At 45.9% G+C, this 20,000-nt stretch overlaps 1 protein-coding gene and 1 pseudogene across 2 annotated transcripts in view; one reads left to right on the top strand and one right to left on the bottom strand.

The window, feature by feature from the left end:
- LOC139376024 (ephrin type-B receptor 1) overlaps positions 1-20,000 on the top strand; it is a 325,295-nt gene that overhangs the window by 108,798 nt on the left and 196,497 nt on the right. The window lies entirely within an intron of this gene.
- LOC139377481 (girdin-like) overlaps positions 16,542-20,000 on the bottom strand; it is a 30,354-nt pseudogene continuing 26,895 nt past the window's right edge.

The raw sequence follows: 20,000 nt of genomic DNA on the forward strand, positions 1-20,000 counted from the left end.
ACATCACTGCACTTTATACTCCTCTGCAGACTAGTAATCTCTGTATACCCGTCACAAGACCCACTGGTTGATGCTTATTTATAAAACCCACTTAGGCCTCACTCCCCCCTATCTGAGAAATCTACTGCAGCCCTTATCCTCCACATACAACACCCATTCTGCCAGTCACATTCTGTTAAAGGTCCCCAAAGCACACACCCTGGGTCGCTCGTCTTTTCAGTTCGCTGCAGCTAGCGACTGGAACGAGCTGCAACAAACACTAAAACTGGACAGTTTTATCTCAATCTCTTCATTCAAAGACTCAATCATGGACACTTTTACTCACAGTTGTGGCTGCTTTGCGTGATGCATTGTTGTCTCTACCTTCTTGCCCTTCGTGCTGTTGACTGTGACCAATAATGTTTGTACCATGTTTTTGTGCTGCTACCATGTTTTTGTTATGTTGTGTTGCTACCATGCTGTGTTGCTGCCACATGCTGTGTTGCTGCCATGCTATGTTGTTGTCTTTGGTCTCTCTTTATGTAGTGTTGTGTTGTCTCTTGGTGTGATGTGTGTTTTGTCCTATATTTATATATTTTTAAATTTGTTTTATTTTTAATCCCAGGCCCCCGTTCCCGCAGGAGGTCTTTTGCCTTTTGGGAGGCCGTCCTTGTAAATAAGAATTTGTTCTTAACTGACTTGCCTCGTTAAATTAAGGTTCAATAAAAAAGACATTTAAAAAAGGGGTTAACAATGAAAATGGCAGTGCTTTGAAGCTGTTAGCTACTATGGTATAACCATGACATGTCAGTTGACCTCATGTAAACATACACACTCACACACATATGACATATACATTATGTTGACATCTATATGAAGTAGACAAGCAGAAAGGACCCACAAGCTAAGCAGATGTGTCTACACGTTCTATTCACAGCATAATGGCTCATATACCCAAACATACATGGTCTTTGCCTCTCACTCACCTTCACTCACAACCTCACTCGCACCCTCACTCACACCCTCACTCGCTCTTTATTTCTTTCTTTCTCTCTGTCTCACACACACACACACACACACACACACACACACACACACACACACACACACACACACACACACACACACACACACACACACACACACACCGTGGCTCCCGCAGAGCTGCTCTGTAATGATGAATTAAATATGGTGTCCCAAAGAGACGAGGGCCTTTTGACCTTTACCCTTCAGCCATGCAGCAGGCAGGGACAGACAGACTGACAGACACTAGCCATGAGTCTGGAGAACTGCTTCTCAGATAGAGGACAGGGGGAGGAGGGGAGGAAATGGGAAGAAGCAGAGGGATGAATGTCAAGAATAGAAACAGATGAAAAGGAGAGGGAGAGGTTGGGGATGGAGTTGGAGGGTTTTTCGAAAGAGGGGTTGCTGGATTAGAGAAACCTTACAAGTGGAACAAAATGGGAAAATGAGAGGTGGGCAAGAAAACAGGGAAGGAGTGAGAGGGGGGGGGGGTTCAGTAGAGGGGGTGAAGGGGGTCGTGTGGGATTAGGGGAACCTGGAGTGAATGGAGAGAAAGAGGAAAAGAGGTTGATTGTGTGTGAAGAGTGAAAAAAGAGGGTGGCTGTGTATTGGTTGAGTGTGTTTGCGTGTGAATGAGAGTCTGGGTTAACTCATGTGACTCTACGGGTCAGAGATGGAACACAGGCTTATGGGCTGGCGGTTGCTAGGAGTAGCAGATGGTATGGTGCCACGGGTAGGAGTAGCAGAGGGTAGGGGTTAGGGGTAGGGATTAGGGTGCTATGGGTATGAGTAGCAGAGGGTAGGGGTTAGGGGTAGGGGTTAGGGTGCTACGGGTAGGATAGCAGAGGGTAGGGGTTAGGGTGCTATGGGTAGGAGTAGAAGAGGGTAGGGGTTAGGGGTAGGGGTTAGGGTGCTATGGGTATGAGTAGCAGAGGGTAGGGTGCTAGGAGTAGGGGTTAGGGGTAGGTTAGGGTGCTACGGGTAGGAGTAGCAGAGGGCAAGGTGCTGGGGTAGGGGTTAGGGTGCTACGGGTAGGGGTTAGGGTGCTATGGGTAGGGGTTAGGGTGCTATGGGTAGGAGTAGCAGAGGGTAGGGTGCTAGGAGTAGGGGTTGGGGGTAGGGGTTAGGGTGCAATGGGTATGAGTACAGTCACTGTGAGAGGTGGGGTCTGGGATACAGTCACTGTGAGAGGTGGGGTCTGGGATACAGTCGCTGTGAGAGGTGGGGTCTGGGATACAGTCGCTGGAGAGGTGGGGTCTGGGATACAGTCACTGTGAGAGGTGGGGTCTGGGATACAGTCACTGTGAGAGGTGGGGTCTGGGATACAGTCGCTGTGAGAGGTGGGGTCTGGGATACAGTCACTGTGAGAGGTGGGGTCTGGGATACAGTCACTAGAGTAGAGGAATGGCAGTGTGTGGGAGGGATGGAAGTTTGGAACGGTGTGGGGAAAAGGGGGAGAGATGGGGGAAGATGGGCTGGGAGGAAGTGAAATTGGGTAGAATAAAGGGATGATTAGGTGAAATGGATGTGAAAGCCCTTCTCCTGGCCTATGACAGCTGTGTGTGTGTAGGGAGGGATAAGCTAATTGGTGTCTCATGGCGTGTGTCTTTGTGCGTGTGTGTGTGTGTGAGATATTATTAGGGCTGGTCAAATTGATGGCTGTCCCTGTCTGAGCCTGGTCAGCCGCTGATGTGCTCTCAGCATGGTCTTAAAGAGGAGAGAGCCTGGCTGACCATCTGCTGTCCAGACACAAACACACCTCCATTATTCACACACACAGAGGGCAGGGTGGACTGTCAGTGGAAGAGGAAGGGGTACATGGAGAACAGGTTGGGGGGAGAGGGGATGAAGGGAAAAAAAAGTGAGGGTGAGGGAGGGAGGGAGGGGCGGACTGGCCATCTGGTATTTCTGGTCTCGGGGCCTCAAGGATAATATTGTCTGGCCTCGGGGCCTCAAGGATAAGATTGTCTGGTCTCGGGGCCTCAAGGATAAGATTTTCTGGTCTCGGGGCCTCAAGGATAAGATTGTCCGGGCTCGGGGCCTCAAGGATAAGATTGTCTGGTCTCGGGGCCTCAAGGATAAGATTGTCTGGTCTCGGGCCTCAAGGATAAGATTGTCTGGTCTCGGGGCCTCAAGGATAAGATTGTCTGGTCTCGGGGCCTCAAGGATAAGATTGGCCGGTCTCGGGGCCTCAAGGAAGAAAATGGGCCTGGGTGTTAGAAATTCCAGGACTGATTACTGGGTCCAGTCCACCCCTGGAGGGAGGGAGAGAGACAGTGAGCGGGGGAGGGAAAGAGACAGAAAGAGAGAGAGGAAAAGAGGTGAACTGTGACCCTGTAGTCTGAAGCTGGCTGTGCTTCAGTGGCCATGTGAGAAGAGCACCTTCACCTCAGTGTGACGCAAACACTCACACACACACACACACACACACACACACACACGCACACGCACGCACACACACACACACACACACACACACAAGCACACACACACACAGTGGAGGAAATAGTTTGAGTTTGTCTGGAAGACTCGGTTGCATTTGCTTTGAACATATTTCATATAATTTACACTCAACATTATGACAAGACAGGGAGGACAGGACAGGGAGGACAGGACAGGGATGACAGGGAGGACAGGACAGGGAGGACAGGACAGGGATGACAGGGAGGACAGGACAGGGATGACAGGGAGGACAGGACAGGGAGGACAGGACAGGGATGACAGGGAGGACAGGACAGGGAGGACAGGACAGGGATGACAGTGAGGACAGGGCAGGGATGACAGGACAGGGAGGACAGGGGTGACAGGACAGGGATGACAGGGAGGACAGGGAGGACAGGACAGGGATGACAGGTAGGACAGGACAGGGATGACAGGAGGACAGGACAGGGATGACAGGACAGGGATGACAGGACAGGGATGACAGGACAGGGATGACAGGGACAGGGATGACAGGACAGGGGTTACAGGACAGGGATGACAGGACAGGGAGGACAGGGCAGGGAGGACAGGACAGGGATGACAGGGAGGACAGGGATAACAGGACAGGGATGACAGGACAGGTCAGGGATGACAGGGTGGACAGGACAGGGAGGACAGGACAGGGAGGACAGGACAGGGAGGACAGGGAGGACAGGACAGGGAGGTCAGGACAGGGATGACACGGCGGACAGGACAGGGATGACAGGACAGGGATGACAGGACAGGAATGACAGGGAGGACAGGACAGGGATGACAGGACAGGGATGACAGGGAGAACAGGACAGGGAGGATAGGACAAGGATGACAGGGAGGACAGGACAGGGAGGTCAGGACAGGGAGGTCAGGACAAGGATGACAGGGAGGACAGGACAGGGAGGTCAGGACAGGGATGACACGGCGGACAGGACAGGGATGACAGGACAGGGATGACAGGTTGCTTATTAGGGGATGACCAGCTTGCTTATTAGGGGGCTCTTCTCCAGGTTCATCTCTGTAGGTGATGGTTTTGTTATGGAAGGTTTGGGAATCACTTCCTTTTAGGTGGTTGTTGAATTTAACGGCTCTTTTCTGGATTTTCTCTCTCTCTCTCTCTCTCTCTCTCTCTCTCTCTCTCTGTCCGTCTGTCTATAACACTCCTCTCTCTCTCTGTCTATAACACTCCTCTCTCTCTGTCTATAACACTCCTCTCTCTCTGTGTCTATAACACTCCTCTCTCTCTGTGTCTATAACACTCCTCTATCTCTGTGTCTATAACACTCCTCTCTCTCTGTCTATAACACTCCCCTCTCTCTCTGTCTACAACAGTCCTCTCTCTCTGTGTCTATAACACTCCTCTCTCTCTGTGTCTATAACACTCCTCTCTCTCTGTCTATAACACTCCCCTCTCTCTCTGTCTATAACACTCCTCTCTCTCTGTCTACAACAGTCCTCTCTCTCTCTGTCTATAACACTCCCATCTCTCTCTCTGTTTATAACACTCCTCTCTCTCTCTGTCTATAACACTCCTCTCTCTCTCTGTCTATAACACTCCTCTCTCTCTGTGTCTATAACACTCCTCTCTCTCTGTGTCTATAACACTCCTCTCTCTCTGTCTATAACACTCCCCTCTCTCTCTGTCTTTAACACTCCCCTCTCTCTCTGTCTACAACAGTCCTCTCTCTCTGTCTATAACACTCCTCTCTCTCTGTCTACAACAGTCCTCTCTCTCTCTGTCTATAACACTCCTCTCTCTCTGTCTACAACAGTCCTCTCTCTCTCTGTCTACAACAGTCCTCTCTCTCTGTCTATAACACTCCTCTCTCTCTGTCTACAACAGTCCTCTCTCTCTCTGTCTATAACACTCCCATCTCTCTCTCTGTTTATAACACTCCTCTCTCTCTCTGTCTATAACACTCCTCTCTCTCTCTCTGTGTCTTTAACACTCCTCTCTCTCTCTCTGTCTACAACAGTCCTCTCTCTCACTGTCTATAACAGTCCTCTCTCTCTCTGTCTATAACAGTCCCCTCTCTCTCTGTTTATAACACTCCTCTCTCTCTCTGTCTATAACACTCCTCTCTCTCTCTGTCTATAACACTCCCATCTCTCTGTGTCTATAACACTCCTCTCTCTCTCTGTCTACAACAGTCCCCTCTCTCTCTGTGTCTTTAACACTCCTCTCTCTCTCTGTCTATAACAGTCCCCCTCTGTCTACAACAGTCCTCTCTCTCTGTGTCTATAACAGTCCTCTCTCTCTCTGTCTATAACACTCCCATCTCTCTGTGTATATAACACTCCTCTCTCTCTCTGTCTACAACAGTCCCCTCTCTCTCTGTCTTTAACACTCCTCTCTCTCTCTGTCTACAACAGTCCTCTCTCTGTCTACAACAGTCCTCTCTCTGTCTACAACAGTCCTCTCTCGCTCTGTCTACAACAGTCCTCTCTCTCTGTCTACAACAGTCCTCTCTCTCTCTGTCTACAACAGTCCTCTCTCTCTGTCTACAACAGTCCTCTCTCTCTCTCTCTGTCTATAACAGTCCTCTCTCTCTGTCTACAACAGTCCTCTCTCTGTCTACAACAGTCCTCTCTCTCTGACTATAACACTCATCTCTCTCTCTGTCTACAACAGTCCTCTCTCTGTCTACAACAGTCCTCTCTCTCTGTGTCTACAACAGTCCTCTCTCTCTCTGTCTACAACAGTCCTCTCTCTCTGTCTACAACAGTCCCCTCTCTCTCTGTCTACAACAGTCCTCTCTCTCTCTCTCTGTCTACAACAGTCCTCTGTCTCTCTCTGTCTACAACAGTCCTCTCTCTCTGTCTACAACAGTCCTCTCTCTCTCTGTCTACAACAGTCCTCTCTCTCTCTGTCTATAACACTCACCTCTCTCTCTGTCTACAACAGTCCTCTCTCTCTCTGTCTACAACAGTCCTCTCTCTCTCCGTCTACAACAGTCCTCTCTCTCTGTCTACAACAGTCCTCTCTCTCTCTCTGTCTACAACAGTCCTCTCTCTCTCTGTCTACAACAGTCCTCTCTCTCTCTGTGTCTACAACAGTCCTCTCTCTCTCTCTCTACAACAGTCCTCTCTCTCTCTCTGTCTACAACAGTCCTCTCTCTCTCTCTCTACAACAGTCCTCTCTCTCTGTCTACAACAGTCCTCTCTCTCTCTGTCTACAACAGTCCTCTCTCTCTCTGTCTACAACAGTCTTCTCTTTATCTCTTATTAAATGATGTCTCCGTCAGGAAGAGAACACACAAATTCCTCACTAATGTGTCCTCGCTCAGTAACTTTTCCTGGCCGTTCTTTAGTCAATGTAGGTATGTATAATAGAAGAATAGAGAGATGGAACACGGACAGTAGACAATCCACCCCTCTTCTTTCTTCACTGACTGGCATTACAAAATGGTGAGAGGCATTGAAAGGAGAGAGCTGTGTGTGTGTGTGTGTGGTTGTGTCCTCCAACTACCTCCTATTCCAGCAGACCTGTGAAGTCAGCTGTAATTGCAGTCCATTTCTCCCCTTGACTGTCTGCTCTCCTGTGGCGTGTCCTTCTTTGCCTTTCTCTCTCCCTCCTCTCTTTCTCTTTTTCTGGGTCCACTTTTCTCCTGTCTTTCTCCATCTTTAGCCCCTTCCGTCTCTCTTTCTCTCTCCCTCCTCTCTTTCTCTTTTCTGGGTCCACTTTTCTCCTGTCTTTCTCCATCTTTAGCTCTCTCCGTCTCGTTGTGTGTGGGTTGTAGATCATGGGACTATCGGAGGTCAAATCAAAGTTAATTGTACACGTACACAGATGTGCAAGTGTTATAGCAGGTGCAGCGAAACTGCTTGTTACAAGCTCCAACAGTGTAGAAGATATAGAGCCCACACAGTCATAATCTCCACCACCTACCCTTATTATCTCAGCTCACTGGTCACCGTAGCAGCACCTACCCGCAGCACGTGCTCCAGCAGGTATATCTCACTGGTCACCGTAGCAGCACCTACCCGCAGCACGTGCTCCAGCAGGTATATCTCACTGGTCACCGTAGCAGCACCTACCCGCAGCACGTGCTCCAGCAGGTATATCTTCTCACTGGTCACCGTAGCAGCACCTACCCGCAGCACGTGCTCCAGCAGGTATATCTCACTGGTCACCGTAGCAGCACCTACCCGCAGCACGTGCTCCAGCAGGTATATCTTCTCACTGGTCACCGTAGCAGCACCTACCCGCAGCAAGCGCTCCAGCAGGTATATCTCACTGGTCACCGTAGCAGCACCTACCCGCAGCACGCGCTCCAGCAGGTATATCTCACTGGTCACCGTAGCAGCACGCGCTCCAGCAGGTATATCTCACTGATCACCGTAGCAGCACCTACCCGCAGCACGTGCTCCAGCAGGTATATCTCACTGGTCACCGTAGCAGCACCCACCCGCAGCACGTGCTCCAGCAGGTATATCTCACTGGTCACCGTAGCAGCACCCACCCGCAGCACGCGCTCCAGCAGGTATATCTCACTGGTCACCCCCAAAGCCAATTCCTCCTTTGTCCGCCTTTCCTTCCAGTTCTCTGCTGCCAATAACTGGAACGAATTGCAAAAATCACTCAAGCTGGAGACCCATATCTCCCTCATTAACTTTAAGCATCAGCTGTCAGAGCAGCTCATAGATCACTGCATCTGTACACAGCCAATCTGTAAACAGCCCATCCAACTACCTCATCCCCATATTGTTAATTATTTTGCTCCTTTGCACCCCAGTATCTCTACTTGTACACTCATCTTCAGCACATCTATCACTCCAGTGTTTAATTGCTATATTGTAATTATTTCGCCACTATGGCCTATTTATTGCCTTACCTCCGGTATCCTACCTCATTTGCACACACTGTATATGTATATATTAACTAGCCTACCTGGTTAAATAAAGGTAAAATAAAATAAAAAATAAAATGAGTAAACACACAACGTTTCCATCCTGCTAGGATCTTTGTCAGGTTATTTTACAGGAAGTGTACCACACCCGTATTGATAGACATAAGACAAGCATCAATTAGAACGGTCTATACATACTTAAGTTGAAAGGGGCACACAAAAACAATCGTATATTTTGTGGCAAAGAAGGGGGTCGAGTGATAAATGGCAGATATGTGAGAGCAGAGCTAATAAACGGGCTCTGCCCGGTCACTAAAATGGCCACCCCGATCAGAACTACAGATCACAAAATGTCCGACTGCCAAAACTACAGGTCCCAGAAGCAAGGGGAACCTTCAGAAGGTGGAGCCGACTCACAGATAAAGGTTCAAGAAAAACCAGGAAGAGAGAGAGGGGGCTGGAAAGATCTATGAACCATAGAGAAATAGGCGATATATATCGGCTGGATTTACTGTGTATGAGCTGGACTGTTTTGGACTTACCTGTTGGCGTTTGGACCTGGACCTACCGAGAACCCGATTTGTGTACTGAACCCTGCTATCCTTGACCTCGCCTACGGCCTGGGTGGACCAGGACGGAGAAACAAACACACAGGTCCTGTTCCTGTTCGAAATAACTCTCATTCTGGGGTGATTTGGTGACAGTTTCCCACTTAATTTGTGACAAACGCTCATAACCTTGAAGAGGTTTGCCACAATATCTACTTCTGGAATATTTCAACGATGTGCGCTGAGAGTCGGGAAGCAAGATCAGGGAGTGATTTAATCAATAAACCAAACATAAAACTAGAAACACGAACAACGCACAGACATGAAACAGAAACAATAATGCCTGGGGAAGGAACCAAATGGAGTGACATACATAGGGAAGGTAATCAGGGAAGTGATGGAGTCCAGGTGAGTATGAGGACGCGCAGGTGCGCGTAACGACGGTGACAGGTGTGCGTCATAACGAGCAGCCTGGTGACCTAGAGGCCAAGGAGGGAGCACACGTGACAGTACCCCTCCCCAACGCACAGCTCCAGCCGCAGGACGGCGATCAACATGACGATCCCGAGGATCAGGAGTGGACCGGTCACCTCTACTGATGCGCGGGATCCTGTTGCCGGGACACAGGAACCTGACACACCGGCTGAGGCCGGGGAGCCTGGCAATCCGGCTCAGGCATGAGAGCCTGACAAGCCGGCGGAGGCCGGTGAGCCTGGCGATCTGTCTGAGACATACAGGCCCGTAGCAGCTGATGAGTAGCCTTATGTGCTTTTGTTTCCTGTATACTTTGTATTTAGAAACATAAAAAACTCATGTTTTTTCCCAATTTCATTTTATTTTATTAAAACCATGCAAAGCATCCCCTCCTCTCAATTAAGGCTTTTTTTTGGCTGCCTAATGCAATCGCGAAGTAGTCAAGACTGCCTATAAATGGTTTGGCTACTGAGACAGCTTGGAAAAACATTTTAATCACCAAAGCTTTATTAAAATATAAAAACTACAATTTTCTTTCTGAGGTCTTGGCTGATTCCTTTTGATTTTCCCATGATGTCAAACTAAGAGGCACTGAGTTTGAAGGGAGGCCTTGAAATACATCCACAGGTACACCTCCAATTGACTCACGTGATGTCAATTAGCCTATCAGAAGCTTCTAAAGCCATGCCATAATTTTCTGGAATTTTCCAAGCTGTTTAAAGGCACAGTCAATTTAGTGTATGAAAACTTCTGACCCACTGGAATTGTGATACAGTGAGTTAAAAGTGAAATAATCTGTCTGTAAACAATTGTTGGAAAAATGACTTGTGTCATGCACAAAGTAGATGTCCTAACCGACTTGCCAAAATTATAGAGATTTGTGGAGTGGTTGAAAAATGAGTTTTAATGACTCCAACCTAAGTGAATGTAAACTTCCGACTTCAACTGTATATAAATATATTTGATTTTTTTACGTTTATTTAACTAGGCTACATGTACATGTACGTTTATTTTGCTCACGCGACGCGGGCGGTGTGGTCAATATGTAAGATGGTTCAGATTATGTTCAGAAAACATAGGCCTATTGGCAGCAGTATAACAGTGAGTGGACATTCCCCCTTAATATTTATATTGAATCTTTGTCCATCTCCTGAGAAAAGTTTGGATGTGTGTAAAACCCTCCGTAGTCTGTGTTGTTTTAATATGATGTGCCTACAGGGAGAAATAACGGGGCTTGTTAGTGTGACATAGCCCATTTAAAACAAGTTGTTGTTTCTTTGTCTTTTTAGGCCTTTTCAATAATTATTTGAATCTTGCTTATTGATGATGTTTGGCGTTTCAATTTACAGTAGGCCTAGCACCTATATCAGTGTGAACGCTACTAAAGACAGAACAATGTGGACTGCAAATGGGTTCAAGTTAATGTATTTAGCAAAGATAGGTCTACCTTTTGTTATTTTGTTTCTGTAAGCCATTTAACAAACTGTAACAGACTAACATTGGAATTAGAGTTGATTCCTAGGCAATACATAAAATCCCATAAATACACAACTTGAAGCAAACCATATACAGTATTTCCCCATGGAACACTTTCTGATTGATCAGTGAGGGGCCAAGCCTTGACACACTTATAACTTGTTTATTCATCAAAACCCAGCCCTTTCCCACCAACGCCAGCAAATGCGCCAACATTTTCTATATGGAAAATAGCTCAAATATTTCTGCCACACCCCTGAACTTGTAGTGCTAGCGCCCGCATGTAGATTTACCATTGTGTTAGGTTGTTTCAAATTGAGCCCTTTATTGTTCAGATATGGTACATTCAATGGCTGTTGTTGCTACAGTAGGTGTTGAGATATCAACAAGTGATTTCTTCACATTGACATGAATCACCTCGAAACTCATGAAGGTGTTATGTCCTTCAGTGCTGTGAATGGATTGGATGGCAGCTTCGCTTGTGGAGCAAAATAAAATGTTATTTCCTGTTGAATGTCAAGACTGCTCTTACATCAGGTTACATTAGGAACTTCTTGACCATACTTGAGACGCAGACGTCTCAAGTATGCACCTGGAAATGCAAATGCGCTACGCTAAATGCTAAATGTACTCGTTACAACTCAATCCTTGATCAAAATTCACAAGCAGGGTATTGAATTAAAGCTACACTCGTTGTGAACCTAGCCAGCAAGTCAGATTTTTAAAATGCTTTTCGGCGAAAGCATGAGAAGCTATTATCTGATAGCATGCACCCCCCAAAATGCCAGCACGACACGTAAACAACAGATTTTGCGGTAGCCGGCGCTACCCAAAACGCAGAAATAAAATATAAAACATTCATTACCTTTGACGAGCTTCTTTCTTGGCACTCCTATATGCCCCATAAACATCACTATTGGGTCTTTTTTTCGTTTAAATCGGTCCATATATACCCAAAATAGCTTTGTATGGAAGCTGTGTCATTCAGAAAAAAACATCGTTTTTAAACGCTGCGTCATTTTTTTAAATTAAAAAAGTCGACGATAAACTTTCACAAAACACTTCGAAATCCTTTTGTAATCCAACTTTAGGTATTAGTAAACGTTTATAATCTATCAAAATGATTACAGGGCGATGTGTATTCAATAGGTCCTCGCTTGCAAATCAATGGCTGCCAATGTCTTCATTAACAACATCCGGGTGAAGACTGGGAAAATGGATGCCAGATAGATGGATTTTCCAACAATTAATTCAATTGAAAATGACGACAATGGCGACATCGTGTGGAATTTGTATGAATTGCAGGCAGGTCGATATTAAATTCTGTTCTCTTTTAACAACTCGTGGAAGTGACTTATGGAAATTATTTTTAGCTTTCAGAGAGCAGTTTTTCTTGCGTTTTTCAATGAAACACACCATCTGTTATAGTCACAGCCGTGATTTAACCAGTTTTAGAAACTTCAGAGTGTTTTCTATCCACACATACTAATCATATGCATATACTATATTCCTGGCATGAGTAGCAGGACGCTGAAAAGTTGCGCGATTTTTAACAGAATGTTCGAAAAAGGAGGGGGTAGAAGTAAGAGGTTCTAAATTGGATTCAACTTGGCCAAAGGTCCACCCACTTCAGTGTGTGTGTGTGTGTATAGTTGTGGCCAAAAGTTTTGAGAATGACACAAATATTAATTTTCACAAGGTTTGCTGCCTCAGTGTCTTTAGATATTTTTGTCAGATGTTAGTATGGAATACTGAAGTATAATAACAAGCATTTCATAAGTGTCAAAGGCTTTTATTGACAATTACATGAAGTTGATGCAGAGTCAATATTTGCAGTGTTGACCCTTCTTTTTCAAGACTTCTGCAATCCGCCCTGGCATGCTGTCAATTAACTTCTGTGCCACATCCTGACTGATGGCAGCCCATTCTTGCATAATCAATGCTTGGAGTTTGTCAGAATTTGTGGGGTTTTGTTTGTCCACCCGCCTCTTGAGGATTGACCACAAGCTCTCAATGGGATTAAGGTCTGGGGAGTTTCCTGGCCATGGACCCAAAATATCGATGTTTTGTTCCCCGAGCCACTTAGTTATCACATTTTGCCTTATGGCAAGGTGCTCCATCATGCTGGAAAAGGCATTGTTCATCACCAAAAGTTGATCTTGGAGGATATGTTGGTACCATTCTTTATTCGTAGTATATTCTTAGGCAAACTTGTGAGTGAGCACACTCCCTTGGCTGAGAATCAACCCCACACTGTTGGCATGACACAGGACTAACACAGGACTGATGGTAGTGCTCACCTTGTCTTCTCCGGACAAGCTTTTTCCAGATCCCCCAAACAATCGGAAAGGGGATTCATCAGAGAAAATGACTTTACCCCCGTCCTCAGCAGTCCAATTCCTGTACCTTTTGCAGAATATCAGTCTGTTCCTGATGTTTTTCCTGGAGAGAAGTGGCTTCTTTGCTGTCCTTCTTGACACCAGGCCATCCTCCAAAATGTCTTCGCCTCACTGTGCGTGCAGATGCACTCACACCTGCCTGCTGCCATTCCTAAGCAAGCTCTGTACTGGTGGTGTCCCGATCCCGCAGCTGAATCAACTTTAGGAGACGGTCCTGGCGCTTGCTGGACTTTCTTGGGCACCCTGAAGCCTTCTTCACAACAATTGAATCGCTCTCCTTGAAGTTCTTGATGATCCGATAAATGGTTGATTTAAGTGCAATCTTACTGGCAACAATGTCTTTGCCTGTGAAACTATTTTTGTGCAAAGCAATGATGACGGCACGTGTTTCCTTGCAGGTAACCATGGCTGACAGAGGAAGAACAATGATTCCAAGCACCACCCTCCTTTTGAAGCTTCCAGTCTGTTATTCAAACTCAATCAGCATGACAGAGTGATCTCCAGCCTTGTCCTCGTCAACACTCACACCTGTGTTAACGAGAGAATCACTGACATGATGTCAGCTGGTCCGTTTGTGGCAGGGTTGAATTGCAGTGGAAATGTTTTTTGGGGGATTCAGTTAACTTCTTGATGCTACTTGAGACGCAGACGTCTCAAGTAGGCACCTGGAAATGCAAATGCGCTACGCTAAATGCTAAATGTACTCGTTACAACTCAAACCTTGATCAAAATTCACAAGCAGGGTATTGAATTAAAGCTACACTCGTTGTGAACCTAGCCAGCAAGTCAGATTTTTAAAATGCTTTTCGGCGAAAGCATGAGAAGCTATTATCTGATAGCATGCAACCCCCAAAATACCAGCACGACACGTAAACAACAGATTTTGCGGTAGCCGGCGCTACCCAAAACGCAGAAATAAAATATAAAACATTCATTACCTTTGACGAGCTTCTTTCTTGGCACTCCTATATGCCCCATAAACATCACTATTGGGTCTTTTTTTCGTTTAAATCGGTCCATATATACCCAAAATAGCTTTGTATGGAAGCTGTGTCATTCAGAAAAAAACATCGTTTTTAAACGCTGCGTAATTTTTTAAAATTAAAAAAGTCGACGATAAACTTTCACAAAACACTTCGAAATCCTTTTGTAATCCAACTTTAGGTATTAGTAAACGTTTATAATCTATCAAAATGATTACAGGGCGATGTATATTCAATAGCTCCTCGTTTGCAAATCAATGGCTACCAATGTCTTCATTAACAACATCCGGGTGAAGACTGGAAGAAACGGATGCCAGATAGATGGATTTTCCAACAATTAATTCAATTGAAAATGACGACAATGGCGACATCGTGTGGAATTTGTATGAATTGCATGCAGGTCGATATTAAATTTTGTCCTCTTTTAACAACTCGTGGAAGTGACTTATGGAAATTATTTTTAGCTTTCAGAGAGCAGTTTTTCTTGCGTTTTTCAATGAAACACACAATCTGTTATAGTCACAGCCGTGATTTAACCAGTTTTAGAAACTTCAGAGTGTTTTCTATCCACACATACTAATCATATGCATATACTATATTCCTGGCATGAGTAGCAGGACGCTGAAAAGTTGCGCGATTTTTAACAGAATGTTCGAAAAAGGAGGGGGTAGAAGTAAGTGGTTTTAATTTGCATGGCAAAGAATTGCAATTAATTGCAATTCATCTGCTCACTCTTCATAACATTCTGGAGTATATGCAAATTGAAAACATACAAACTGAGGTAGCAGACTTTGTGAAAATTTATATTTGTGTCATTCTCAAAACTTTTGGCCACAACTGTACATATGCTCATGTGAGGCACTCTCATGTGTACTAGCTTGTACTAAGATTTATGGAAAATTATTTTATTTATTTATTTTCTATATTCATGTTGTCATCCATTTAGCGTTTTTGTTGATGTAGTTTAGCCTTCCCCACATTAATAACATGCCGGTTTTCCATCTCGCCGCTCTCGTCACTGCCGCCAACGGGGCGATTGGACTAAATTGCCTACCTTTTCATTTGTTTTGTTTTTCTGCTCTGACGGAGTAATAGGCGTTAGGCATTTCTCTCTATCCTCCATTCTCAACCTCCTCTCCTCTCTGGAAGAGCTGCGTTCACCAGCCTCATAACTAATATAAGGGCTGTGTTCCGTAGCAGCAGCCCATCATAACAGCAGCCACCTGCCCTGCGGATAGGGAGAGGCAGCATCTTCAAAACAATAACGCAACGTTCATATAATTGAAAACACAAGTGTTAGTAATGATATTGTAAAAGCAGGATGGTAGTGGAGAAGAGAGTGCGAAAGAGAGGTAGAGAGAGTTAGAGAGAGGGGTAGGGAGAGAGATGAGGTAGAGAGAGAGTTTGAGAGAGGGGTAGAGAGAGAGAGCGAGGTAGAGAGAGAGTTTGAGAGAGGGGTAGAGAGAGAGAGCGAGGTAGAGAGAGAGTTAGAGAGAGGGGTAGAGAGAGAGTGAGGTAGAGAAAGGGGTAGAGAGAGAGAGGTAGAGAGAGGGGTAGAGAGAGAGAGTTAGAGAGAGAGGTAGAGAGAGGGGTAGAGAGGGAGAGAGAGAGAGAGAGAGAGAGGTAGAGAGAGAGAGAGTTAGAGAGGGGGTAGAGAGAGAGCGAGGTAGAGAGAGGGGTAGAGAGAGAGAGGTAGAGAGAGAGGTAGAGAGAAAGAGAGGTAGAGAGAGAGTTAGAGAGAGGGGTAGAGAGAGGGGTAGAGAGAAAGAGAGGTAGAGAGAGAGTTAGAGAGAGGGGTAGAGAGAGAGAGAGAGGGGTAGAGAGAGAGTTAGAGAGAGGGGTAGAAAGAGAGAGAGAGGTAGAGAGAGGGGTAGAGAGAGAGAGGGGTAGAGAGGGGGTAGAGAGAGAGAGTTAGAGAGCGAGTTGTAGAGAGGGGTAGAGAGGGAGTCAGAGAGAGAGGTAGAGAGGTAGAAAGAGAGAGTTAGAAAGGTAGAGAAAGAAAGGTAGAGAGAGAGAGAGTTAGAGAGAGAGAGTTAGAGAGAGGTAGAAAGAGAGTTAGAAAGGTAGAGAGAGAGGTAGAGAAAGGTAGAGAGAGAGAGTTAGAGAGAGAGAGTACGAGAGAGAGTTAGCAAGAGAGAGTTAGCGAGAAAGGTAGAGAGAAAGGTAGGGAAAGTTAGAGAAAGAGAGTTAAAGAGCGGGGTAGGGAGAAGTAGAGAGAGAGAGGTAGAGAGAGAGGTAGAGAGAGAGGTAGAGAGAGACACCCCATTTAGGCCCCGTCAGATCACACCTATGCCCCTCCTGCCCACCCCATGCAGGAGGGGCATGGGGTGGGCAAAGAGGGCCTCAACATGGAAGTCACACATACGCCCAGGCCGTGAGCGGGCCAACAGGCCCAACCCCCACTCTTGCACTAGCCCAAACCAATGCTATGTACCAGCTGCCCAGCAGGCTCTTCTCACACTTACTGGCCTGAGGACAAACCACACGACCAACAACATTGGACACTTTATGGAACACAAAGCCTTCACTATCTCATCCTGGAATATCCCAGGCCTGAGGTCATCTGCCTTTAGCCTAAAGAGCAGGAACCTGGACTCAGTAATACAGACATTGTCATCCTGCAAGAAACCTGGTATAGAGGAGACGGACCCACTGGTTGCCCTCTGTTTACAGAGAGAGAGCTGGTAGTCCCATCCACCAAACTACCAGGTGTGAAACAGGGAAGGGACTCAGGGGGTATGCTAATTTGGTATAGAGCAGACCCAACTCACTCCATTAAATTAATCAAAACAGGAACATTTTACATTTGGCTAGAAATTCAAAAGGAAATGATCTTAACAGAGAAAAATGGCCCACTGTGTGCTACCTATATCCCCTAGAATCCCCATACTTTAATGAAGACAGCTTCTCCATCCTGGAGGTGTAAATCAATCATTTCCAGGCCCAGGGACATGTACTCGTCTGCGGCGACCTAAATGCCAGAACCGGACAAGAACCTGACACCCTCAGCACACGGGGACAAACACCTGCCTGCAGGTGACAGCATTACCTCCCCCATATGCCCCCCTAGGCACTACTATCAAATCAAAATCAAATCAAATGTATTTATGTAGCTCTTCGTACATCAGCTGATATCTCAAAGTGCAGAAACCCAGCCTACAACCCCAAACAGCAAGCAATGCAGGTGTAGAAGCACGGTGGCTAGGAAAAACTCCCTAGAAAGGCCAAAACCTAGGAAGAAACCTAGAGAGGAACCAGGCTATGTGGGGTGGCCAGTCCTCTTCTGGCTGTGCCGGGTGGAGATTATAACAGAACATGGCCAAGATGTTCAAATGTTCATAAATGACCAGCATGGTCAAATAATAATAAGGCAGAACAATTGAAACTGGAGCAGCAGCACGGCCAGGTGGACTGGGGACAGCAAGGAGTCATTCATGTCAGGTAGTCCTGAGGCATGGTCCTAGGGCTCAGGTCCTCCGAGAGAGAGAAAGAAAGAGAGAAAGAGAGAATTAGAGAGAGCATACTTAAATTCACACAGGACACCGAATAGGACAGGAGAAGTACTCCAGATATAACAAACTGACCCTAGCCCCCCGACACATAAACTACTGCAGCATAAATACTGGAGGCTGAAACAGGAGGGGTCAGGAGACACTGTGGCCCCATCCGAGGACACCCCCGGACAGGGCCAAACAGGAAGGATATAACCCCACCCACTTTGCCAAAGCACAGCCCCCACACCACTAGAGGGATATCTTCAACCACCAACTTACCATTCTGAGACAAGGCCGAGTATAGCCCACAAAGATCTCCGCCACGACACAACCCAAGGGGGGGCGCCAACCCAGACAGGAAGATCACATCAGTGACTCAACCCACTCAAGTGACGCACCCCTCCTAGGGACGGTATGAAAGAGCCCCAGTAAGTGACTCAGCCCCTGTAATAGGGTTAGAGGCAGAGAATCCCAGTGGAAAGAGGGGAACCGGCCAGGCCGAGACAGCAAGGGCGGTTCGTTGCTCCAGAGCCTTTCCGTTCACCTTCCCACTCCTGGGCCAGACTACACTCAATCATATGACCCACTGAAGAGATGAGTCTTCAGTAAAGACTATGACAACATAACCAACAAAAACGGGTCACAATTTCTGCAGCTCTGTCGCACGCTGGGTATGTACATAGTGAATGGTAGGCTTTGAGGGGACTCCTATGGTAGGTACACCTATAGCTCATCTCTTGGCAGTAGTATTATAGACTACTTTATCACTGACCTCCACCCAGAGTCGCTCAGAGCGTTCACAGTCAGCCCACTGACACCCCTATCAGACCACAGCAAAATCACAGTCTACTTTAACAGAGCAATACTCAATCATGAGGCATCAAAGCCAAAGGAACTGAGTAACATTAAGAAATGCTATAGATGGAAGGAATGCAGTTTGGAAACCTACCAAAAAACAATTAGGCAACAACAAATGCAATCCCTTTCAGACAACTTCCTGGGTGAAACATTCCACTGTAATAGTGAAGTTGTAAACTTGGCAGTAGAAAATCTTAAAGGTATATTTGACCTCTCAGCATCAAATCTAAAAATCTCAAATAGACAACTGAAGAAAATGAACAACAATGACAAATGGTTTGATGAAGAAAAAAGAAAAACAATTGAGAAACCTGTCCAAACAAAAACACAGAGACCCGGAAAACCTGAGTCTACGCCTTCACTATGGTGAAACACTAAAACAATACAGAAATACACTACGGAAAAAGAAGGAACAGCAAATCAGAAATCAGCTCAATGTAATTGAAGAATCCATAGACTCTAACCACTTCTGGGAAATAAGGAAAACACTAAACAAACAACAACACGAAGAATGATCTATCCAAAATGGAGATGTATGGGTAAACCACTTCTTCAATCTTGTTGGCTCTATAACAAAGAACAAACAGCTAAAACATAAACACGATCAAATGCAAATCTTACAATCAACTATTAAAGACTACCAGAACCCACTGGATTCTCCAATTACCTTGAATGAGCTAAAGGACAAAATAAAAACCCTCCAACCCAAAAAGGCCTGTGGTGTTGATGGTATCCTCAATGACATGATCTAATATACAGACAACAAATTCCAATTGGCTATACTAAAACTCTTTAACATCATCCTTCACTATGGCATCTTCCCCAGTATTTGGAACCAAGGACTGATCACCCCAATCCACAAAAGTGGAGACAAATTTGACCCCAATAACTACGGTGGGATATGCGTCAACAGCAACCTTGGGAAAATCCTCTGCATTGTCATTAACAGCAGAGTCATACATTTCCTCAGTGAAAACAATGTACTGAGCAAATGTCAAATTGGCATTTTACCAAATTACCGTACAACAGACCACGTATTCACCCTGCACACCCTAATTGACAACCAAACAAACAAACCAAAACAAAGGCAAAGTCTTCTCATGCTTTGTTGATTTAAAAAAAGCCTTTGACTCAATTTGGCATGACGGTCTGCTATACAAATTGATGGAAAGTGGTGTTGGGGGAAAAACATATGACATTATGAAATCCATGTACACAAACAACAAGTGTGTGGTTAAAATAGGCAAAAAACACACACATTTCTTCACACAGGGCCGTGGGATGAGACAGGGATGCAGCTTAAGCCCCACCCTCTTCAACATATATATCAACGAACTGGCGTGGGCACTAGAAAAGTCTGCAGCACCCGGCCTCACCCTACTAGAATCCAAAGTCAAATGTTTACAGTTTGCTGATGATCTGGTGCTTCTGTCACCAACCAAGGAGGGCCTACAGCAGCACC

The sequence above is a fragment of the Oncorhynchus clarkii genome, chromosome 20, assembly GCF_045791955.1.
Source record: "Oncorhynchus clarkii lewisi isolate Uvic-CL-2024 chromosome 20, UVic_Ocla_1.0, whole genome shotgun sequence".
In the NCBI taxonomy this organism is placed as follows: domain Eukaryota; kingdom Metazoa; phylum Chordata; class Actinopteri; order Salmoniformes; family Salmonidae; genus Oncorhynchus; species Oncorhynchus clarkii.